This window comes from Solenopsis invicta, chromosome 6 (genome assembly GCF_016802725.1).
Source record: "Solenopsis invicta isolate M01_SB chromosome 6, UNIL_Sinv_3.0, whole genome shotgun sequence".
In the NCBI taxonomy this organism is placed as follows: Eukaryota; Metazoa; Arthropoda; class Insecta; order Hymenoptera; family Formicidae; genus Solenopsis; species Solenopsis invicta.
The window spans coordinates 18,503,558-18,530,698 of record NC_052669.1 but is presented as its reverse complement, the minus strand read 5'-3'; the positions used below and the strand labels follow the sequence as shown (position 1 = coordinate 18,530,698).

The following is a 27,141-nucleotide window of genomic DNA, read 5'->3' as shown; positions in this document are numbered from 1 at the left end:
GGACAATAACGTATTAATTATAAAGAAATTATGAAATAATCGGATCGTTTAAAATTCTTTACTATATTCGTATTCGCTATTCATAATAATCCCGTTTTCTTATCATTTCTTTTATATTTTTGCAGGCGGATTATCCTTTATTAGTGGGATTTATTTCGAGCATAATAATACATGCTCATTATAAGCTATTTAACACTTAACTACTGTAACACTTATTATAAGCTATTACGCATTGCTTCCAATGCCAATGATGACAATGATGACGATACCATTTTTATTAATGATAAAAATGAATAATTGATGACAATTATTTTACTAATTTAACGTGTTCAAAGCTTTTCTGTGACTTATTATGTAATGGATCATTAATTATAAAGAAACTATAAAATAATCAAGTTGTTTTAAATCAGTTTACCATATCACCGTGCACCCAACATGATAATTCTGTTATCTTATCAATCGTTCTAAGAATTAGAATGATAATTTTTTAATCAGAATCATTTTAAAACACTGCACCCAATCTTCTCATATAACAGTAAATCTACTATCGCAACGCATCATAATAGTAATTGCTAAATCTAAAGGAATATTAAAAAGCAAAATATATTAACAAATTACATAAAATGATATGTATCAAATCGCGGATTAAGTTTTATTTAACTCATGTTTTTAACCACAAATTAGTCAATTGTTTAAAACACGAAATAATTCATTATTTTAAAATTAAATAAATATTGAAAAAATAATACATAGGTCGGAGATAGATAATCATATAGAGTAAAACTCAATAGTTCCTATAAACACATTGTAGTCAGAATCAAAAGATAAAACAGAACTTTAATAAAATGCATGTTTTTATCATTTTATGTATTTACTTATAGATTGCAATTATTATCAGAGATAAATATTTCAGAAAGTAACAAATAGTTCCAAATCGTAAATTAACAAAACTACATCGCAAAGATTAAAATTAAAACACAAACAATAAAAAATAAAAATTAAATTAAGTCAGTGTAGTAAAGAAGAATTTAATTCAACTGATTCAAAACGCTGAACTTGTCAGACTTGATACAGTTAGTGGTGTCAAGTTCAGCGTTTTGAATCGGTTTCTTCCTTTCACTGCCTCAGCTTAATTTTTTCTTTTTAATCATCTCTGTGATCTATCTTTATTAATTTATGATTTGAAACACTTGAGTTGCTTTAGGTTTTATTACTTTTTGAAATACTTATCTCCGTTTTAGTAGTAAGATTACAGGTCTATAAGTAAATATGCACAAAATGAAGAATTGATCGGAGAATGCGTTTATTATACAATTTTTGTTATTATACAATTTTATCTTTTGACTTTGATTATAATAATTATATAAACGATTAAGTTTTGCTATATGTAGCTTTCTATTTGCGACTTATATATTAATTTTTCGATATTTATTTAATTTAAAAATGTATTATTTTATGTTTTAAATAATCGATTAATTTGCGGTTGAAATGACTGTGTTAAGTTGAAACTTGTTCTGATTTAATATACATTGTGTTATATAAATTGTTAACAAAATAATTTCCATTTATTTAAAATATCTTTTTTATTTGTTTTAGCAATTAAGCTTTTATATCAATTTATTTCCAAAAAATCATATTTTATTTGCATATGATTCTCATAGAATATGTGTAATATTAACAGAGTAAAATATTTTGCAGACATACTACTTTATATTTTTATCATGATATCGCACATTTTTATAACTATTTTATACTAATTAAAAAAATATAGTATGTGATGTATAAATTAAAAGAGGCTCGAAGTCTTATTTTTCTTTATGTTATACATATAAGTTTTTTAAAATATTACAAAATACTATTGCGCGTGATATATTCATTATAAGAAGATAACTAAATAATTATGTGTAAGTATAATTATTTAGTTATAGATAACACAAGAACACATGACTAAGTAATTATACTAATGTAAATAAAATATAATTGATATCATGATCATAATGCTTGTAGACTTTATAAATTGATCGACAGGACAAGTTCGGTCACGGTGTCCTTAATTCTTATTATCTCTCATTTTTTAAATTTGTTATTTAAAATGCTAATACTTCAAATTTGATGTTCAGAAGTTGTTAACGCCAATAGATTAAATATACGATATAGTCTCATGTTACATATACTTGCGGTGAGAAACTACTAGCTACGCTGGACTTGGTATCGAGGCGCGACTGGGGCCTCTTAATAAGACCTTGGCGACATCCTGATTAAAGTGTTATTAGATACTTGCAACAGTTGCAACTTTGGACCGTATTTTTCAACGCGCCGCCGGACATTGGTAACTAAGGAGCGCGATACTTCGTCTCAGGACCGTGCAATAATACAAAAATTAAAAGATCATAAGTCATAAGACAATTTAATTATTTAATGTCTAATAATATGGCAAAAGTTATTAAAATTTTTCTTTATATTTTAATAATTGTATTTAAATAATAATTTATCACTATATAATAATTAAAAAATTATTACTATACTATTATTGCGTATATTCTAATACTAGTATAGTAATAATTATTTAAATTATTATATAGTAATAAAATATTACTTAAATGCAATTATTAAAATATTAAGAAAAAATTTGAATAACTTTTGCAGTATTATTAGACATTAAACAATTGCCTTATGACATATGATCTTTTAATTTTTGTATTGCGCATGGTCCTGAGACGAAGTGTCCAATGGCGCGTTGCTAACGCGCGAGCGATGGGAGGGGAGCAATAAGCTGACAGCACTCTGATATATTTGCTGACTGTGAATAGCTTAAAAACATTTTTTCCTTGATATTTGTGGCGAATAGCACATGATGAAGTGATAGTCTGTTGAAGTATAAACGAGTATTTTCAAACGGATTGTAAGAAATAAGGAAATAAAGGTGGGTCTACAACGCAATCTCAAAGATCACAACAACTCTTCTTGCCACAAAACAACAGTAACAACAGTAAAAACACAAAGAGTAGTAAAGTGAGTAAATGAAAATAAATGTATTATTGAAGAATTAGCACTAGAACATTATTTACGTACTTGCAAAAGTGTGTTGTTTTGAAAAATATCGAGTTAAACATTTCTTTTGCTTTGACGAACATTTTATGCCTCGCGAGTTATCATTTATGAAATATCATTTATGAATATTTACATATAATAATGTAAAAATAATTATATATATTGGTACTAGTTTATCGTATTAACTTATTATTTTATAATAAATTGGTAGTACAATTTTTTTGTAAATATTTTTTGTTATAATGTTCGGCTATTTTATAGAAATTTATGTTTTTACAAAATAAATTTTATGTGTACAAAATTTCATGTTTACGTGCATAATTCAAATGTTACAAAATATATTAGGAATTTCAATATTAATTTTGATTTATAAAAAAAAATCTGCACATAAGCAACTTATAAATAATATGTTTTTTGCAGATGTCTTTTGCATTGCAGATGTTTTATGTCGTATTTTTCATATTTGGATTGGTTTTGGGCACTAAAATATATGAAGTAAATATATTGTACTTGTAATCTGTACTATTACTTTGATGGCTATAATAATTATTGATCATTATTGTCTATGATGGATGGAATAATTGATGGCCATTATCTCACTAATTCATCGTGTTTAATATTTTTTTGTGATTTATTATTTCATACATTACAAAATATTACAGAATACTCCAAAATACTCCAGGAATGTTACAACATTTGTAACATTTTGCAATATTGGTGGAATATTACAATGTTGTAATATATACATATATTCTTTAGAGAAAAGTAGTTAATGTCGACATAGGTTTCCTAACTAAAGCAACATATTTTTTATTTCTCAGAATTTTAATTTTAGTTTAAGAAATACAATCAACAGGAAACAAACTAATATCGATGTTGACAACCTTCCTTTAGAAATATATATGGATAATAGAGCATTAATTATAAAGGAACTATAAAATAATCAGAGATCATTTCAAATAACTTTACTATATTTATATTCCAGATTCATAATAATTCCGTTTTCTTATCAGTTCTTTCATATCTTTGCAGATGGATGAATTTTCAACAGATTTCTTATTTGGACTTATTGTCGGCCTATTTTTGGGAATAATAATATATAAATTTATAAAGAATGTGTTACAAAATTGCTCTCGATGGTTACTAAATTGCTCTCGACGGTTACGAAATTGCTTACAATGACACTATGATTGAATAATTGATGATCATTATTTTACTAATTTTGTATTCAAAGTTTTTTTGTAACTTATTATGTAATGGATCATTAATTATAAAGAAATTATAAAATAATCAAGTTATTTCAAATCATTTCACTATATTGCCGTATATACTCCACATTATAATCCGGTTATCTTGTCATTTCTTCTAAGAATTATAAGAATGTTTATTTTCTAAGCAGGATTATTTTAAAATAAATTGCACCTAGTCTTCTCATAGAACTGTAAATCTACTATCGTAACGCATCGTAATACTAATTGCTAAATCTAAAGGAATATAATTGAAGAGCTTGCTATAACAGTAAGCTAAAAAATTTTTTATAAAAAAAACGGAAGAAAGAAATTCTAAAGACACATTCAGAAGTTAAATCAGATGGTAGCATTTCAATAAATACTTAACAATAACAGCGGGCCTATTCTGTAATTTTTAACGACAGTTTCATTATCGTTTATAACATCATTATGTAGCTTTTTTTGTCATATATTAAGCATTCACATCAATTTTTATTTCAAAACCATGTGCTACGATTATTGCAACAAATACATGAATACAAGATAAATACAAGACACAACTCATTTCTGCGTAATGTTTTGTTCTTTCAAAGCAGGCGCAGCTTCTTTGCATGATTCGGAAGTTCTCGATCTTACAATGTTTTCGATAATCATAATGGATATTAGATCGGCCAATAGAAACAATTAACTTGTTTGATGGAATCTATTACTTAATTTATCTCGTTCTTTGACTACGATATTTATTGTCGATTTTCTACATGATGGATCACGGCCTTGGCCGGAACCGCCCAATTAATTTCATCAAGCTCGCGCGTCGGGCGTCGTAATTTTTATGGAGACGTATCGATTAAGTCAACCTGGCCATGATGAGGGGGACCAAATATAATTCAGACGTTAGCTTTGCGTCACGTGAGTAGAAACAAGTTTTATCACGATCGGCGGGGCGTAAGATCGCGCACAATCAACCTCATCCTTTTCGAGCTTCACCAAAATAACTCGTCAGATTAAAAAGTTTATTTAAGATCGATTACGTGGTAATTTACTTAAAATATCGCTACGTTGTTTTGCTCACACATTTGACTGATTTTATTGTCTATTTTGTTTATCATATTATTTATGTAATAAAGAATTACACAGATATACGAGTCGAGTTTGAATTTAATTCCATTGCGGTGTAATCACTGAAAAAAATGTTTCAGTTATACCAACAAGACATATAAAATGCATTCTAGTATTACCAATTGAAATTCTGGTTATCATGGTTGAATTTCTGACTTTTATAGCTATGAATGTTTGATAAATTTAACAATAAGTATTTTACTTTTACCTTTTCAATTGAATCTATTGAATCTGTTGAGAGATTTCCAATTTACGTAATTTGATATTTTAAAAATTAGATGCATTATTGTTAAGAGAAAAGCAATTATATTTCAAATCGATTGAATTTCCGTTATTTTTAAGCCCAATCTTCTTTTAACAAAGGAACGATCACGTATTGATCGCCAAGTTATTTGAACAAAAAAGCAAACCTAAATAAACCAAGCCAAGCTAATTGCAATGTATATCGCGCTCGACGCTCACAGAGATCAAGGTGCATAGAGTGGTTCGTCACCCTCTCGTCTAATCAACGATGGGCACACGAACGATTGTTTGTTAGGTGAGGCTCTCGCTTGATTGCCCGATCTAGTTAGAGACGGACGAGCAAGCGGGATATCGCGCGCAGGAACTTCGATGAAACTGTGGGATGCGCCTTCGTTCGCATAGGATGCGACGTTCTTTTGGAGCGGAGTGCATGCCAGAGGGGGGGAGGGCAGGATCTCTTCAATCTCAGGAGAATTACGCGAGATACTCGTCACGACTAACGTCGCTTTAACCTGCCTGTTAATGAGCATCCACTTCCTTCGAATTTCTCGCTCCCTCCATGAGGATTCGAAACGAGCGAGAGAACTCCTTTCGTTGGCCCGAGACTCGACGTTTTTTTTCACCTCTTCTTAAATAATTCCCTTAATCTCGTTGCGACGTTTAAGGATGACAAGCTAATGATGGTCTCTACGAGATGTTAAAAGCTGACGCTAACTTTAAATGATGTGAAGTATAACGAGTATAAATATATGTATTAATATAAAATGAAAAGGTTTAATTTGCGTCTTTGAAAAGAAAATCTTATTCGTAATGTTATAAAATTTAAGACGAATGCTTTACAGAAATGTAAATTGGAAGTAATAAAATTAAATTAGATTTATTATGATCCGTAATATTTTTTATCTTTAATACTTCTAATTGAAGGAAACACTCTAAATCCAAGTGTGTAATTTTTATTTAGAATGCATCCCTCAATTTAGAAACGTGTAAAAGGGGACTACACGTTTTACACACTCAAGATTTAGAATGCACACTTTTTTGACTAATGGAAACGACTAATGGAAAATTCAAAACGCAATTTTATCTTACGCATAAATATAAATCTTCGAGACAAGGAAACGTGTGAGAAACGTTTATAATAAAGCGCCAAATTCTGTTGCGTTCGGCACGAGAATCCGAGATTAATGACATAAACAGGACATTCACGTCGAGAATCATAAAGGTGACGATGACGTTAAGCTCGCGAGCCGCCCCTAAGTCACGCTAAGTCAACGTAGCCCGACGAGCTAAATTCCGGTTAACCGCGCGACACATCAAGATCCAGGTCGTATAAAACGACGGGGATGATAACTGCGACGACGACGACGACGTAGTTGAGCGGGAAACGCGGATTTACAAGCGATTTCACATTCCCTAAAAACCGCACTCGGTCCTCCCTAATCTCGAGGGGGGGGGGGTGTCGTAATGGGACAGAATGCGAAATAATTGAATCCGACCGCGCGAAACGCTAATACGTGACGCTAAATTATGTTAGTTTACTCACAGTTAACTCTTGCCAAGTACAAGCTTCTCGAAAAATTATTCGCGGCACATTACTCACCAGAGATTACCTTACATTAGATATTTATTTAAAGTTACACGTTTTCAAGAATCTTAAACTGTCTGTCCACACATTGAGAAAAATTCTTAAATTTTAATAAGTATTTATTGAAATATGAGAAAAAATTATGTACTTGAATTAAATTTACGATTCTTGTACTAGATAAATATATAACATTTTCATATATAACATTTTCAAATATTTTATTAGTATTATTGAAATGAATATTTATTAAAATTTAATAATTTTTCCCTCAGTGTGTATATTGTAAGGTAAATGAATGATAATTTTAAATTTAATTTCAAGAGAGCACTACAAACTCTCTCGTTAAAAGCAATTTTAAATACTGCTCTATCTGCCAATTATATCTTTATCACAATTATTTTAAATAATTTGATTGCACGATTTATTATTATCGTTGTTATTATTATGTTATTAAATTACGTCGGACGTCATTATCGCAGTCGCAGTTATCCGGTTTTATCGGCGAGACTTCCTCCACATTCCCACGGTACCACCCTACGTGCAGTCAAATCGAGGTTTACGGCTGAGGATTTTACTTTAACGCCACGCGTATGAGACTGCGATGCCAGGATTTCGCTATGGGATAGCGCGTTATCACTTACGGCGCCGTCGTTACTGCCGATTTTCCTTCGCCGATATGATTGAACACGTGCCACCGGATCGGATTTCCGCGCCGAAAGGATATCAGAGGGGAATGTGTTACGGTCGCCCGCTGGTAATACGATTTTTATAGGATTCGCAGCGCACCGAATGCGCGCCTGATCCTTGATGTCCTAGCAAAAAAGATAGTCACTATGATGGTTAGAACTGAAGCCGGTACTCATCTCTGAATATTGCTATATTGTTACATTTTAGATATATTTCCGTTATTAATATCGCAATGTAGATCCATGCATTTTTTTTATAAATAATGCAATTAACAAAAATTTACACAATAAAATTTTTAACTTGCACTTTGAAAAAAGAGTTTGGTAATAATAATGTGATAATTACTGAACTTTGGTAAAATAGTTTTAATAAATATTCAGTTAATATAATTAAACATTTAGTAATAAGTGATAACCGTTTAATAACTGAATAGTTATTATTATTATATTTGATTACTATTAACACCTGCTAATAATATTACTAAATATTTATTAAAGATTACATTTAATTATATTAATCAATATTGATTAATATAATCAAATCATATTGATTATATTAATAATTATATTAATTTATTTAATTGAAATTATTTTACCAAAGCTTTATTATTATTATTAATAAACTGTTTTTTTTTTTTAGTATATGAAGTATAAAATTATATAAAACAAATTACCCAGGATATGTCAACATTTTTTAATTCTGCACAGCAGTTCTAGGGCGAATGAAATTTCTTTTGAACGAATAGGGAATCAGTTTTGAATTAAAAAAAAAAAAAAAAAAGAGAGAGAGAGAGAGAGAAGTGAAAAATGCGGGCTTCCTACGAACGATGAATTTGATCACAACTGCGATGTTCCGCGACAATTTCGCGACCTCTCGGTCGCGAGATCGCTCTCTGCAGCGCGAATCGCCATTTCAGCGGGATAAAATCCGCGAGCGAAAGTTTTGCGCGCTGGCAGAACTTCTCTCGCGCGGAAATTGCCGCCGCGCCATTTGCGTACGGAAATCGATTCGCGGCAGGATAAACCACGGTAAAGCGTCCCTCTCTTTGCTTTATCTGGATTCTGCCGATCGTTCTGTCGTGGGAAAATATTTCTAATTCCGTGGACATTCCAATTCTGTTGTCTCGCTAAGAGACTCCCTTAAATCACGGCTGTGCAACAAAACTTTTGTGACTTTGAACTTTGAACAAATCTCGTCGATTGATTGAATAATCGCGAGAGTATAAGGTGCGTTGACGCGAATGTCGCCAATTTATGAGAATAATCTGACATGGTCCAGAGCAAATTTCCAATATGACGGAACTTATACATTTTTTAATCAAAAAATGGCATCGATACGAGAGCGTAAAAAAATGCGCGATGCACACACGATTTGTATTGTAACGAGGAAAACAGGTACCATTTATTTCCAACTGCTGGCGATCGTAGATATTATTGGATATTGACGTTTAACAATTTTTTTACATAAAAATTTTACATCTTCAGAACGGCGCACAATTTTCTATTGCGATCTAAGCAGATTTAAACGACCGCGACCTTTTGATAGACTGCTAAGTTTAGTACTTTAAAGGCTTCTAATCATAGAAATCTTTTATACGGGAATAAAAATAATAATTCCATTTTTGTATATTTTAAAAATAAAAAGAAAATAGAAATACAAAAATAATGTTGTTACTGTTATTGAAATAATGGCGATTTATATTGCTATATGTTCGTTTACACCGCCAGCCCGTTTATACAATCGAGCTGACAAATTTAACGACCGCGACCGTCGTTTTACCGCAGGTATCGTTTCGATTATCGCATACGGCACTTGATCCATATTGCATTTTTCATTGCACGTGTACGTTTGTTTTCCCTCCACAATCATTCCCAGTGCATTCGCGTGAATGCGCATCACAGAGACAAAGGTAGGAACAAGGAGAGAAAGAAGAGAAGGGTGACGGCTCTTCGCCGAACGAACGAGGCGGCCGATCGCAAATCGCGATGCGCTAATTATTATCATCATTATTATCGCGACATAATATTCGCCGCGCGTCCCCTCGCACTTCAGTAGTCGATTCGGTGCATGTGCACCACACGATACCGCCGTCGTGCAGTTGCAGCTTCAACCCTGTCACTTGCAGACGGTCGTCAAATTTCTCTCGCGTATGCATGCGTGCACATGCACGCCGTGTGAACGGCGAGTCGCTTAATGGTTTATTGTTCCACGTATAATAGCAGAAGTTTCTGTGAATCATCTTCTCTTTCTTCCGGGTAACGTGTTGCGTCTCGTATTACGTGTTTTCCCTGAACAGCTAAATGCAGATCGCCCGTTTTAGCGATCGATTAAATTATTCGCGAAGTTCATTTAATGGTGTTTTGGACATTTTAATAGCTCCTCGTAAAATTGACGAATTAAAAAATTTTTCACAATAATTTACGTTCAAATATATTTTTTTTTCCTTTTGTTAAGAAAACCCGATGTACATTAGACAGGTGCTCGAAAATTGTCGAGCACTTATTTATTTAATGTACATTGTATTCGTTTTTTTTATAAAATAAAAGAACGCAAATTATTCTGAAGTATTTTTAAATTCATAAATTTTTGTATAAGAAATCTTGAATTCAGTTCTCAAATTTTTTATGTTATACGATCTATGTCCGCTTTAATTTTATCTATTCTTAATTCTTAGATCTTTACGTTTTTTTAATTATTTACTTTTTAGATTAGAGTGTAGTCTCTTAATGATGCAAGAACCGAGAATAAATATAAGAAAAAATTATAAATTATTGTGTTCGTGTTATTTGCTCGCTGCGGATTTATAAATTTATATGTAATATACATCTTCGAACGCAAGGCTCTTTGGATCTACTCTGTTTTCTGCGTGTCCACGGATTCACGGATTCCCAGAGCGCGTTTTTCACGCTTCCTCGCATTCTACGATCCTGGATTTCGCGTGTCCCTCCTCTTTTCCGTGGCCGGAAAACCGCAAGCACTTTCGGCGACGATGACGAGGAGGCTCTCAGTGAAAAATGCGGAAAATACGCGTTACATCTTTGATGTAACGGGCGCGGGCGGGAGCATTATTCATTCGATCGTGTTGCGGGAATTGATATTGTCATCGTTCCGCATACCGTCGAATTACCATCGAAATGATGCGTGTGGAGTTACAGCCTCTGTCGCATGCAGACGCCAACCACTTTTGCGTGTATGTGCACCGGCTGCAACGTATAGTTGTCACACGGGCGTTTATGTATGCACGCATACGCAAACATTGACGCTCTCTCTCTCTTTCTCTCTGTGAGTCTCTCTCTCATATAATTTTGTATAACAATTCAATGTCAGATGTTTCAATCGCGGATAGTCGGTTTCAATCGCGGCATTGTTATCCGAGTGGTGGTACACGTCTCTTTACGGATAATAAATTATCAACGATTGTAATAATTCAACGCCAATTTCGAGTAACGATGCAACAATCAATATCGTGAAAAGATTTTAGCAAATAAACGCTCGATCGTACAGTGCGGCTGATATTTAACGGAATATTATTTTTTTAATAAACTCTCTATGTCATAAGTTACAGGACGTGGACAGTGCATTTGTCTTACGAGGTAGCCTGAATCGGACTCGTAACATGATCCCGTATATATCATTCGTGATGAATCGCATTTGTAAAAGTATCCATTTTCGGCATGATAACAGTACGGCGAGTAAAAAGATCGAGAATGAAGGGTCACGCACGCACGTAGAAGACGCGAGCCGCGCCGTAAATTCTCTCCGCCGCAAATCCCAGTGAATTTCTCCTCTCGGAGGGGATTACACGTGTCGCGGCGCGTAAGTGAATCTGCGAAAAAGTCACACGGGCGGCGGCGATATCGTCCTCGTCTCGGTCGGCATCGTCGTCGAAACGTCCGCCACTGTTAGCTCCACGAGTTAGTGATGTGGTTGCATTGCCGATGCATATATGCAGTTGCGGCCTGTCGCTCGCAGACGGTGAGCCACTTCTCATCCTCACGTTCGGCCGTGTGTTCACATGCGCGCGTATGCACGGGCACGCGAGGGTGTGCGCGCGCCCGTGTGCCGGCGGCCGTCCATTCCTCATCCGGAGGGACTGGCCTCCCTTCGGATGGCGAAGGGGAGGCAGGGCAAACACTTCGGATATTTGGCAACGAGCCGCGGCCACGGATGTGACCCGAGTGTGTACATACATGTGTGTATGTGTCTCGTTATTATCTCGATAAACCCGATATGCTCCTAGGACCGACTCGTGCCCAGCATCTCGTAACACGTGTCGTTCTCCAGGATCGTAAATACAAATTCGAGGTACACCGAAGGAAACTGCATCATTGCGCCCGGAGAGAACCCTCTCGAGAAGATCGCGATTCTCACGGACGTGCGCGCACCTTTCGAGATGAATTAAGTGTAGGGGAAGTAGAGGGATAAATTTATGCAACGAAATATCACTGGATGATATTAATCATCCGGCTTCTTCCCGGGCGCGCGCGCACGTCCTCGTTGAAAAATGTAAATTCGCTAAATAAATAATTAGATTAATACGTCGGTCTCTATCTTGGAGAGATTAACGTTCGACGCGAAAGTACGCTTCCCGTTATTTATTAAGGCACTTAATCTCCCCGACGGTTATCGCTTATTAATGTCCCTCGAGACTGTTTCGTGACCGTATAAAGTTCATTCACGAAACGTTCAACGCGGCTTATCCTTCCCCCCCCCTCCCCACTCTCGTTGCATCTCTATCGATGATCTTTCCCCAGTCTCCCTTTACGCTGTTCTAAGTTTCCCCGAGGGATTACATGCAATCAATTATTCACCTTCAACGGTGGCCGTGTCGTTTCAAATCGAATCGAAGGTAGTTTCTTGTAAAATGTTCCTCGTGTGTAAAATCATCCCTGTCCCGCACACTCGCATTCCCCTCCCACATGTACGCGTTCGGAAGGAAGAATCTCACGTGTGGACCTCTCGGTCGTACACATCCAGGGCGATAAAAACGGTCGACTACGCAGTATCGATAGAGGGGTATCGCCATTTGATATCTTCCTTTTTATGTCGCCGTTAGATTTATTGACCGAGCGGCGGCGTGAAACGTTTATCGACACGGAGATGCGTTTTTCGGCAAAGGCGTACAATTCTCGCTCCTACAAAGTGCAACCACAGATAGAAACAGTTGGCCCGAGGGAAAAGCTAGTGATTTGTGGACGATTTAAGGGGGTATTAAAGTCTAGAGCGCGAAAAAGTGGCTTACTTTTGGTAATTTAAGAAAAACTGCTTCACGTATTCTTCTATGCTTTTACACATCTGCTTGTACTGTTGTTAAGTAAATATCTACAATTTTTGATACGGCTAAATATTTATTTTTTATGTTACATACATTTTTAAAAACACATTTTTCAAGTCGACTTTCTCAGAAACTACTGAAGCTACTGACTTCAACTTTTGCATATATGTAATTTACGTAACGTGATAAATGTTCAGCAATATCAAAAATGATGAATGAATTCGTTTGATTCAATTAAACATCAAATCACGAGCTGTTGCAAAAATAAGTAGTTGATTCGTCCATATTTTATTCAGTCATCTATATTTGTTTTTTGTCTTTACTTTTAATCTTTTTATTAATAGTGTTATTGAATTAACAAGATATTTCGAATTAAATTTCATACTGTATTGACTTAACAGTATTTTTTCTCTGCATAGATATTTACTTTATATAAATATATACATGTAGATGTGTAAAAGCATACAAGAATATGTGCAACAGTTTTTTTTTAACTATCAAAAATAAACCATTTCTCTGCGCTCTAGACTTGAATATTCTCTACAGTTAAAGATTCATGGATCCTTAAATTTATAATTTTTCTACTTGGCTGTCTATATTTGTGCAGTTACCGACTGAAGAATGTTACTGCATTTCAAAGTTATTTCATACTTTTTTTCTGATTTTTCTACATGTCTGATAATTCTCTCTTTTAACAATGCTTAGATAAATCCTACATTCCTCGAATCCCTCGTCTTGTAATTTTATTCGAGGAACTATCTAGGTCTCCCCGAGAAGTCAAAGAGAAAAGCGTGTCTCGCGAGCGTTACAAAGAGCCGCAATTTATATCGCGCATTTAGGAAACGGCTCATTCAGCGAAACGGAAACGACAGCCGCTCGTTTGAGATATTAATGCGTAATTAGTGCGCCATTTGTCAACTTCCTCCCTGTTACGGAAGCACGACAACGCGGCCGGTTGCAAATTGTTCGTTGATCTGGCGTCAGTTTCGTTAGTGCGTTTCGTCGGCTCAAATTGCGCGGAACGTGTGTGTGTGTGTGTGTGTGTGTGTGTGTGTGTATGTAACAGGTGCATATAACACGGTGATAAAAGTCGTGATGACGCTACCCGTGATTACTTCGATTCCGAAATATCGAAACGCTGATCCACCTCGCTACCTACTCGTATACGTTTCGTATAAGTTGAAAAAAAAAAAATTTAAACAACCTCATTCATCTCTGAAATTCAATAACGCCGATTTAATCACGAGTTGTAAACACTTCTGTAATATGCACGGTTAAAATGAATGTTGAAAATTAACTGCATATATTGCTATGAAAAGGATAAAATTTTCCTCTGACGCGTAAGATGAAAAATTGTATGAATAAGATGAAAATCTGATGCCACAAATTTTCCAATTTCTAGATGTAATGTCGACTGTAATACTTGTCGAGACCGAGAGAACTATTGTTATCGGGGATGCGCGAATAGACGCTATTCCGATACTATCGTTATCAATGAAGACAAACCACGTCTTAGGAACGATCGATTTTCCAATTTGATATTTCGATGTCGATTAGTTTTTGATGAGCAGTATCAATTTTCTTTCACCAATGGTTCTTCTATTCTGTGCACTGAGAGATAAAAAATTTCTAAATTTTAATAAACATTTGTTCAAATAGTACTATATAATCATATTGTCATCGATAATAATTTTTTAATAATGTATACGCTAAAGGAAAAATTACATAAATTTTAATAAATATTTATTCGAACAGTACTAATGAAATATTTACTTACGATACATAAATATTTATTCTATAAAAAAAAAATGATACCTAAATTAAATTAGTATCATAAATATATATTTATATTTACTAAATATTTTATTAGTGTTATTCGAATAAAATTTATTGAAATTTAACTCTTCCCTCGGTGTACACGTTATTGAAAAATTATTATTGATAACAATATGCTTTCTCGCGAGTATTACAAAAATGAAAATAACTTGCTGCGAAAAGTCGTAAGTCTTGTTAGCGGTACTTCCAGTTCTTTTGTCTTTCCCCGAAGTCTGTCGTAAATCCCGCTTCAGCCCGCAGTCCCAGCGTGCCACCCTTGGCACATCTCCGCGCATCGACGCTCATAAATCAAGGTTGAGTCGAGGGTAAAGTTAATAGGGACGAAGTTTGACACTAATCCAATCCGACGGTAGTCGCTGCGAAAAGTTGCGGCGAAAGCGCGGACTTGTCGCGAAAACATTGCGCGTGCACTAGGCGAGCGTGTTAATACGCTTTTGTCGGTAAATTTACTCGAAAATCGCGGAACGCCGCTATTTGACGAATGGATCAATTTGTCACGGCTCGTGCGAAGATTTATGCGTTATCTGCCGAGAAAATACGAAAATATGACGTCGACAAATAATGAAATCTTTTCGAAAAGGAAATAAAAAAAAACCTTAGAAACAGCACGTAAATGAAATATAACTAAAGGTTACACAAATAACGACATAAATTAAAGTAAAGGAGAATATAGTTACGTGCAAAAGAGAGTATTTTTTTCCTCCATCGTTGTTTTGCGATCAGAAAAATTGCTTTAAATTTTTGCACGAATATTTATTTGAAAAAAAATTCCACAGCAATTCTCAACAATGGAACAAAGCTTTCGTTTTGGTCGTTGAAACGTGCGTCCCAAAATGGACTTCTGTGATCGAAATTAGCCATCGCATCGACGGGGATTTAGACAGCATTTCCTCCGCGCGCGATAAAACGGTCTCCGATATCGAGTGCAATAAAGTGCGCGTCATAAAACGTGTCGTCGACAAAATATGGTCAAGCAACGGTATAAAAACGGAAAACAAATTGTCCTCCCCACCACCGAAACAATGGCACGCACGCTTCGCGTAGGAGGGGATTCGGACCGGGGAAGATCAATCGAAAAACGACCATCGATTACACCCCGGCTTTCGTAATTTCCGAGCTTTCTTCCGGAGCCTCTCCCTCCGTCCTCCGAAAGGGTCTCGCCGAATATTCCTTCGCAGCAGGAATCGGCACGGGACACTCCTACCTTTACTTTCCCTAAATTGATGGATGTTGGCTTTGTCATTTCAATGAAATTGAGGACGATCATCGTTACGCTTGTGACCAATAAGCGACATTACTTTTCATATCGTCGAGCATACGTTTCCAGCTTGCCTCCAAATATGCTTCGCACAGCAAAATTTATTGATGAATTTTTAACGGACATTTTTTATTTCCTTCATTAAAGCGCCAGCGTAATCTTTGGATATTAAACAAGTTGAATGATTTTGTTATTTAGCCTTCAAGCAGCTGCCAATAAACAACAAAATATTGTTATCATTTAATCTCGGCCGGTGTAAGTGGGATTTTAATCTAACGATTTTATCGAGTTATTTAATATGATTGAGTATCGAAAATTTAGCGCATGTAATCGAAATATTTCCAGAATACCGAAAGAGGAAATAATAGGGGATGGGACGCGAGAGGGATGATTTGCACGAGATCCCGTTAATGGATCGATTCTATAAATTACCGCGTTTCCAGCGGGATCTCATAATGCAGATCAAATTAGGCGTTCGGCATCGAGATAGAGAGCAGGCTCGTTCACGGATCAGTAATGGAATTGGACGAAATTCCGGGACACCGTATCGGTGCCGCGCACGACTTTGAATGTATCTCCCCGGCGCCAATGTTGCGGATATAAAGGACCGCTATTCTTATCGAACCGAAGGTAAGCAAGACATTAAGGCGTTTCCCTTCGGTCCCTGTATCTTGGACGAAGGGGAGGACGAGAGTATCGATCCCTGCGGAAGACAAGGAGAGGACAACGTCATTTCTAGAGCCCGAGGGAAACCGCACGGGTCGGCAGAACTGATCGAACTTGTTATCGCGCCATACCTATAATGAAATTATATGATTTCGTTTAATTCGCCGTAGCGTCAGATGCAATCGGCCGGGTAAATGGGGGCAATCAGCCGCTATCATCGGAATTCGCGTAGCGCCGTATAAACGCGCCCGTAATTACGCGTTGTAACGCGTTCATAATTCGGCTGGTCGGAAATTATTTTCGGAAATTCGATATTGCTTGCTCTTAGCTTCGAGAGAGTCTTGTGGAGGGACCGGTCTGTGATTAGTTGTGAAGAATAGTGTGTGCTTTCCGTGACAAGGGATCCGTCGACGACCTCTCGCCAAAGAGATTGTATCGCGTGTTCGTCTGATTATCGTTTTGTATCGGTATATAGCGCATCACGCGAGCGACACAATGCGCGTTATCGCGGGCAGACTCGGCGTAAAGCGCCGTACAGCTTTTCGTGACGGGTATATTTATCATATGTGAAAGGCAGAAGTTTTTACCATGAGAAAGAGTGTCCGTATATACGCGCACAAGAACAGTCCTTTTCTTCGACTCCAAGAGGCAAGTTCCAAGGACCCTCGGGAACGACTCTAACGACCCCCCGAGCTTAAAGCAGTTCAGTGACAACGCGTCTAGCGGCGGGATTTCGAACACGTCTCGAGTCCAAGATACGGGGCACCTATTCCTTTGTAAAACACGAAATAGTGGAGATGAAAAAAAAACTATACTGAAATCTTACCGTATTTTTTTACCGTTAAGAAAAAATGATAGAAAACGATAAAAACCGATGTGATCTGTCGAAAACCTTATTGTTTTTTTATTGCAATCATCATTTCACTTTTCACATTCCGAAAGAAACATTATCGCTTCTTTATCGGATTTTATCGGTGGATAAAGTTCTTACATTTATAACTTATAGTTCTTTATTGTTTCGATGAAATTTATCGTGAATAAATGATCAAAACTTTATCGTAATCAATTATGTATTCACATTGTTAATTCTCGACTCGTAACTGCGATTAAAAACGATTGAGCATTTCCTATCGTTTTCTATCGATTTTTTGTTAAAGGGTGTTTCATAAATCATTGAATTGCTAAGTACACAGTAAATTATTTTTGACAAAAAAAACTATGTTGGTTAAATATGGAGAGATAATTTAGATATCGTGTAAAATTTGATTGAGTAGAAAATTGTTATTAAAACTGACCACGAGAACGATTTCACACATGAATTGCGTTATTACAAACTGATAGCCATTACTTATCAATTAACTTTTTCATTAATATTATTTTATAACGCAAACGAAACAGGCCTCGAAACGTCCATGTTTTTGTCTCTCCTAGCCGAATCACAGTTCCATCTTCGTGTGTATATCAATGCCCGAACAAAAGTTCGTGAGAACACGCGGGAGTTCGGAACGCTCGAGCGTCGTCGCGACGCGGCGGCGCCGCAACTCTGGAGTCGCTCGAGATACACCCTAATAGAGACGAATTAATTAACAAGATTGATGTCGAAGAGAGAGGGCCGCAATGAGGGGGAGCTAGCCCAGGTACCAGGCCGTTGCGATATCCCACCAAAAATAGGCACCGTTATTTCAAGAGGGGTCGTGAGAAGAGGGGCGAAGGACACTGTGGCGGGAGAGGAAAGGGGAGGAGGGGGAGGAGGAGGCGGTAGTGGCGGGATGCTGGTGGCGGATTGAAAGGGACCAGGACGATGGAATTGGGGTGGCCGGGGTGAAGTGGCGGCAGGGTGAAATAGGTTAGGACGGTGGGTGGGTGGTGAGGCGACGTGGGGGATCGGTCGGGTAGGATGCAAGGTGCAATCAATAGCGAGATTGCCCTCGCTCGGTCGCTACTCGACGCCAATATAGGAACCGTTATAGACACACGTAGAGTTGTTACGATTGCAGATCTACGTGGGAGGGCTTCGTGTGCCAAAGGGCGGGGAGGGGGAGGACGAGAGAGGGACAGGAAGCACGGGGGTTGTAGTCGAACGGCGGTGGCGACCGCGACTTAACGGTACCATCGCGTGCAAAAGGCGCTCTGAAAAGTTTCCAGTTTCCGGCGGTGGACCTGATAACTGGAGCGCGGATATCTCGAACTCCCCTGTATCCTCCGCTTTCTTCGCAGATGAGGGAGACGGTAGCTTTTATGCGCTACTTCCCTTCCGATTTCAATATTGTACCGTCTTGAGATCCACGCGTGTTTCGTCCGCTCAATTTGGTGTTGTCGGTTGCAGTTCCGCGGGACATTTAGTTTTCGAATTTCTGTCACGTTTGCAGGCTAGGAAGTAGATCTTGCTTTTTTTTAATTATCAACTACATGAGATGTTTACTTATACGCTCAACTCGTAATTGTTAATTCTGGATAAAGTTATATTATCGCCAAACTAATGAAACATATTGGATGTGACAAATATTTAATTAAATTAACATATTTTAACTAATGAAAATAAAATGCTATGTGGAATTTTTTTTTCACTAACGAGTAAAACTTTATTTCATAACTTGAAATGAATAGAAATTGAATAAAGCATAATATTATTGAATAAGGCACTGAGTGTAAATAACTCAATTTCATTTCCATTGTGATACAAATCTACACGAAATTGCCGTACGAAAATCAATTATACATATCGTATATCAAGAATATCATTTGTTAAAAATAATTGAAAAGTTTTAATTTTGATTTACCATACCAATATTACAGCAGACAATGAAAAAACAAAACGAATAAAAAAAAGAGCTAAAATTTGCGAGATAACAGTTAACAACTAATTATTTCTTTGTTTCATTCTTTTCATTCAGTTATGACCGCAAAAATAATTCCCTCGTTTTCAGTTTGATTTTATGATTTTTGAGCATTTCTAGGAGGGAAAAAATATTTTTGAGTCATCGCGATTCCGAAGCCCTTTCAAAGATGCGCTCTATTATTCACGTCACCGCGCTGTCATTGTAATTATGCATATGTGTTTGCTTGTGGGTATTATACGCTTGGATGTGTATGCGTGCGGTTAATGCGAATAGTTACCTGGGGAAACGCACGAGGCGTCGAGATACCATGAATACTTCATCGTCGTGTTTCGATACGCGTTGGCTCCTCCTGCGTTGGCTTTAAGCCGCTGATTATATTACCGGGGGGGCCGTTTATCGCACGATCAAAGTGCATACGTTTGCTTTGTCTTTCGCGCGGATTACATCGGCGGTAGAATACAACGCGGTGGTTCTTTTTTTTTATCCAGGCATGTAAATGGAAAGCCATAGTGGAATGATAAAGAAACACTCTAACACGATTTCGAATAATTAAAGTAAAACATTGCGGTTTTTTTTCTTTCTTTTTTTTTACAAGAATGCGAAACGTATCGATAACTGTTGATTTTATCGCGATGATTGCAAACTGTTTTGATAACGCACGAGCACCAATGCGCGACTCGACTAATGCTTTCAAAATATCGCATACCACATTTGGAACGAAATTGCTATTCACGTACTCTGTACGTCGAAGATAATAACAATCATTTATGGTTCGATAATTTTTATTTTGGCAAAGGACCCAAGGCTGAGAGAATTGGGGTAACTTTAAAATTTATCACCGAGTTTCTGCCAAATCGTAGCGATTTATTATTTCTGCATCCGCTTATACGGAACTTTTCAGAACGCATTGGAATATGTAAAGTTGATAATGTTGATAATGCCTGGAGTAACGCCGCTGACGTTAGGAATCCCGTATAATACACGGTAGATCGAACATTTGAGGAGGTACAAAGAGGAGCGGCCGGCGCGAGTTACATACAATTAAAACGGTAATTGACTATCGGCGTACTTAAACTTCATCCCGACCGGCTATTTGCGCGTGCCTAAGTACAGTTCGAGCAGATAATGTACTTCGTGTGAGATTGATGTAAACACCGCGGTCGCACGTTACGAACGACTCTGTTCAAGATAGATACGCATTTAGATTACGTGCACATACAAGCACCGTAAAATCTCTCTCTCTCTCTCTCTCTCTCTTCCGTAACGACTGCACCTTGGATGTGCCGTCTTTAAATTGGCAGTACATGTAATTTCCATTAAATTGTTCGATAATTGTTGGCTTTCTATCTAAGCCATATAGAGTGTCTACACGAGTAATTGACTCTCTTAAGCAACATGTGTTTATCACCGTTAATGATATTATTTTAATATATTTTACACTTCGCATCAATTATTTATTTGTACACGTTTGAAAAAAGTTAAAAACTTTCACGACAAATCTGAACTATTTGTGACTGTTTATTTTATGTACATCTTGTTATATTCCAGAGAAGATCAGTTATAATCAACTTGGAAAATAACTCGATAAATATATATGCAGTGAATGTAACAAGTATTCGTATATTTTGTGAAATCTTATTTTTAGAAAGTAAATATTAGCAATTTATTAATAAATAATATAATAGATTGCACACACAGGCACAGAAAAAGAGTACGTGTGCAAACGAGTGCCAAATATTTTAGAGACGTATTCTCATCGATCAAACTTTGCAAAAAGTTCGTACAAACATCTAAAAATGCTTATTTTCTGAGAGAGAAAAGATTTTATTTTATTATATTTATTTTACATATGTATTTGTTAATAAATCAATGCTTACTCTCCAAAAATAACATTTTAAAAAATATCCCGTTATACGAATATTTTTTACACTCACTGTATACATGCTTAAAAACCTTGCACAATGTTGTCAAAATTAAGAGTTTTAACTTATTAGACAATTAACGAAAATTAATACTCTAATCATTTATGAATGGCTGAATATTCATTACGTATAATGAAACGAAGGCCTTCAGAATCAGAAATATCCCATTTAATTATGCATAAGCACGTTCGTAATCCGCACGATTATACAGCGTTCTAACGGGAAGGTTTACAAAGTTCGTCGCACGATGGAAACGCGGTTCCGTTATTAAAGATAACTGAAAGAAACATTGCAAACAAAAGAAGAAGACGGAGCCGCAGGACTTGCGCCAATTCGGACGATTGCAGCTGCAACACCCGCCGTCGAGCTCGCACGCAGCTGCAACGAGTCTCGAACGGGTTGGGAAGGCTACTCGAAACTTAAGACAAGTGGAAGAAGTTGCATCTTGCACGGTCGGGAAATGAGGGAAACAAGCGCCGGGTGAAACCAGTAATAATCTTTTCTTTTTGTCGGCACTTTGTTTTCACGCTGTAACGATGTATGGATTTTCTAACGAGTACTTTTATGCATTTTTTACGCACGTCTACGTGTCAGACTCGCAAATTGTTTAACTGTTATTTTTATCGCGCAGAGAATAGGATTTCCTAGGCTCTAGACAACTTGTACGTTGAAGTCTCTTCTGTTTCTATTCGAATTTCGAGGTGCTTTTTCAAGATAATTGCGTTGGAGACCAGATGTTTTCTCATAATTAAAAAATCGTCATTATTTCAATTGCTTTGCTAATTGAGACATTACATAAAAATTGCAATGATTTTGAAAAGGAGATAAATCAATGAAAAAATTACAAGTGAAAAATGGATTGGATTAGGATTTGCGATTGAAATTATAATGGCACGTACTCTCCAAAGGATTTAAAAGCAATCAGGATCTCTTTTCACCGTTGGCTACAGAAAGGCACAACGACGAGTGTCGAGAATAACGCGCTTCCGTTGCACTTCTTTCCGGTTGTCGTCTCTATTAAATCTCCCCGGTGTTAGGGGACAGGAAGGGTTTTTTTTTTCTCGCGCGCTCTCGTCAAAAGCACGAGACGGGACGATCTCCGAAGGCCGAAGGAGTTGAACCGAACGGACAGAGCTCGGTTCCCCTGATATTGATCCGTATTCCATTCGCGCGGAACTAGTCCTCTCTCCGCAGCAGCTTTTCTCCTATACTCTCCCTGTTTCTCGCTCTGTCCTTCGTAAGCTCTTCCTCGCCCATCCCGGACTCTCTTTCTCTTCTGTTTTTCTCTTTTCTTTTCCCTCCCCTCCCCCCCTCTCTCTCTCTCAGTCTATTCTCTCGAGGGAGCGCGATCTCTCCAGAAATCTAGGAAAAGAGGGAACTAACACGATGTTGTCTTCTCTTCTCCCCTCCCCCCTTTCTCTCTCACATCTCGAAGGAAAGTGAGAGAGCGTGGAAAGTTTGTCCCCGATGACTCGAGGGCTTGCACAAAAACGAGAGACGAGGGTGGCGGCTTGGCACGAGTAAAGAAAAGAGCGAAAAGACGGGAGAGCCGTGCCGAGCCTATGTGCGACAAGCGGGAGAAGTTGCGGCAGAAAATTTTTTGCGCGCACATCATTAGCCTCTTGCGTTCTGTGTTTAGAATAATTTCTCTAATCAGCTCTCCTTTTTATGTACGTATAGTTTTTTTTTTTTATTTGTTGCCCTTGTGTATATTGCTGTAACGAAGTTGTTCCGTTCGTGAGGCAACGTCGTCTTTAATGCGAATATACATCAATGGATTTGCGCGAGAATCGCGGGATCGTTTCCCTGGGAATTGTTTCGTACAAGTGCACTCGTCACTCCCGGAGAGTTCTATCGTTCACCGGGAATGCGATTGTTGGTGGCTTTACGGAAAGCAATTGCAGTCGTTGGCATATTGGCCATTCGTCACTTTTCCTCGCTATTAACCCCGCGGCAAAAACTCGCGCGCTGTGAAAACTGCGGTTTTATAAGCGTCTCTTGTATAGGGAAAAGGATCGTCGTGACATTCTCCTTTTGCTCCCTTTATCTCTCATCTCCCTATTTCTCTCTTTCTGATAATCGCACGACTCCCCCTGGCGCGACGCCAGGGGTGCTTCAATTCTTTTTTTTCCCTCCCTTTTTTTCTTTACCCGCGTAGGCAATCCGCGCCAAGAGATTTTTACTATTACGCTCCGGAGATGGGAGGAGAGTAAAGTTTTGTTGCGATAAAAGCTGATGAAAGTTCATTGACCGTCGCCGCAGACGTATAAGGTCAGAAATTTCCAAGTGGATTTTTCTGCAGGGAGACATCTAGACGATCTCTTTAGAGCAACATACAGCTCTGCTAAACATGTAAATAATTTTATAGACAAATGGAATTTTATTCTAAATTTTTAAACATTCTCTCTAAATTTCATTTAATCACAGAAAGTCGTATTATCTCCTTAAGAAAATGTCTTTACATTTTCCAAAACTAAAAATAGAATAATAAGTATGTAGTAAATAAATAGTATATACATATCTGTCATAAATATTTATATTATATACTATTTATTTACTACATATTTATTATTCTATTTTTAGTTTTGGAAAATGTAAAGACATTTTCTTAAGGAAATAATACGACTTTCTGCAATTAAATGAAATTTAGAGAGAATGTTTAAAAATTTAGAATAAAATTCCATTTGTCTTGTAATATATATATATATATATATATATATATATATAAATAATGCAAAAATCAAATAAATCGTCTATATAAACGATACACAATTCGCATATAAGTCAAAAATTCTTGACAAGAGTCGAGCTTAATTGGAGGAAAAGTCAAAAAATTTGGCATTAAAGTTATGATTTATGACGTTTGCAATAGAGAGTTTGCGCAAAAATACGGTACGTTCGAAATTCCGTAATCCACATGGAAAAGATTCGTTTTGTCGTTGAACATGACAAGTCGTCAAATTATTCCGTTGGCTTCCGGCAGTTTGAAATGTTGTAGCCGCGAGAGCGAGCTAAGTTCAACGCGAACGCGCTAATTTAATCATACCGACAACGCGCTTTCTCCAAAGGGTGTCCGTGTCGCCGTTACTTAGCTTAATTCAGCCTACGGGATAAAAATCTTGTGGGAAAGGCGAGACGTCTGTTGTCCGCTGCAATTTCTATGTGTATAGCGCGATGTATTTCGTTCGCTGTACTGCAGTGTAAGCATAAGCAGCGTTAGTGCGCGAGTTCCATCCGCGAGCGTGTAGCAGAAAATTCCTTCGATCAATACGACGAAATAAAGTGAAAGAAGGAAAACTTTTATAAATAATATATATATATATATATATATATATTATATTATTTATAAAAGTTTCATTTCTTTACTTTATTTCGTCATATTGATCGAAGGAATTTTTTGCTACCTGCTCGTGTAAATGTAATTAGATATAGTATATTATCTCATATATTTGGGAGAGACAGAGTGAATTGATCGGTAGTGTATAAGATATATATATATTTGCCGCGCCCCTTTTCGTGTATTCGGACGCCGAAACTTCTCCCTTACAACCCTGATCATCAACTACCTATCAATTCTTTTGTCTCTTCCGAATATGTGAGATAACATAATATATCTAATTACATTTACACATATACAAGGTGAAAATTTTTAAACTTTAATAAATAGATTGAATAGCTTAAAAATATGGAAAATGCGAAAATATGAAAAATATTTCAGATAAAACTTACATAGTCTAAAGAGAGAAATAAAATTAATGGTAAAATTAATTTAAAAGAGGTCATCGACCTTTTTTTAAATGAAATTATATAACTTTTTTACATAATATGATTTCTCTAATTATTCTGCATGTAAAAGTAAAAATTGTGAAACTTGCAATATGCAATTCACATTTTTTTCAAAAACAACAATGTGTTTTCTTTACACCAATTGATTGGTGTATAAAAGTATTAAGGTACAATCAAAAATTCATAATATTCGTAAGTTCACAAAATCAAGAAACAAAGGAAAAAATTAATAGGTTAAAAAATATTTTATATTTTATAACGAAATATATGGCGTGATAAAGTATAAAATATCTCACAAATTATTGATTTTTCAATAACTCTACATTAATACTTTGAAATGCAGAATTATGGGGATTATTATGTAAAAAAATCATACGATTTTATTTAAAAAATGGCGACAGCCTTCATATCTTAAAAATTTTTTTTGAAAATTGATTTTATCATTATTTCTCTCTTTAGATTATACAACTTTTGTCGGAATCGTTTGTTCGCGTTTTCTAAGAAATAATCGAGAGAGTAAGTTTATCGTTTCTGTCATTAACTTCATTGAATTTAAATAACAGTTGATGTTTACAACCAGCAATTTACCTTTTTTTTTTACAAATAGACGCAATTGCTATAATGTTATCATCATTAGATTAGGTCTTCACATGTAGGAGGTATGACAATACCTCCTACACGCAAAAACCTAATCTAATGAGGATAACATTATAGCAATTGCGTCTATTTGTAAAAAAAGCAAATTGCTGTTTGTGAGTTGCGGGAGAGAGAGAGAGAGAGAGAGAGAGAGAGAGAGAGAGAGAGAGAGAGAGAGAGAGAGAGAGAGGAAGAAAGAGAAACAATATGGGGTGAACGACAAAGGAAAAGAGTATTTAGAAAAACCGAGAGAAAAGGCGAGTACGATCCTGATCGGCCGTAGGACGTGGTCGGAATACGATACAGCGACGAATAACGAATATGACATCTCGTCGGGTTTCGAAACCGCCGAACTTGGCGCGAAGTCACGGCCGCAATATCAATCAAACGTCCATTGTTTAGCGCCATCCGTTACATCCGATTTTCCGATATGCATAATAACATGAAATAATGTTAGATAGTTTAGATAGGCGATTTATCTAAAGCGTGTTCTCCTTGAATTAGAATGAGAGAGCAATAAAGAGAGAGAAATAAAGGACATAGACGAGAAGAAAATGTAACTGGTAAATAATATATTAACTACATCAGTGTTATAAATAGAAAAGAAAAAGAAAATGAAGAAAGAGAAAAGAAGGTAATAATAATTGGTAAAATAATAAATAAGAGTAGAAATAGTAATACAATTTTACACTTGATACAACGATTCGACTAATTGTAAAATTGATTAGAAAATCTGTTATTAAGATTAGAATTGTGAGTTTCGGTACACGTTGTGCTGTGATGTAAATTGTCTTCGACTGAATAATACGAAGTGTCATAGGAAACGCGCGGATATATGCGAGTTCCGAAATAATTGAATATGTCTGAAGTTCTGTAAGTTTCTGCGAGTTGAACAAGTTTGTCATGAAGGGAAGTCATGGTTCGCCTAAGTACTGCAGCCATGAGAAAACGACGACAGTGGTTGGAAGCCATTGGAAAGTCATCAGGGCCACTATGGAAAACTTGCTA

The 27,141-nt window shown here is 36.3% G+C and overlaps 1 protein-coding gene and 1 long non-coding RNA gene across 2 annotated transcripts in view; both read left to right on the top strand.

Annotated features, from left to right (window-relative positions):
* The window catches only part of LOC105204010, an 81,164-nt gene that overhangs the window by 18,886 nt on the left and 35,137 nt on the right, over positions 1-27,141 (top strand). The window lies entirely within an intron of this gene.
* LOC120357995 lies at positions 2,573-5,471 on the top strand. The gene is made up of 3 exons (XR_005574968.1): positions 2,573-3,012; positions 3,472-3,546; positions 4,084-5,471. It is a non-coding gene; the product is annotated as an uncharacterized LOC120357995 (long non-coding RNA).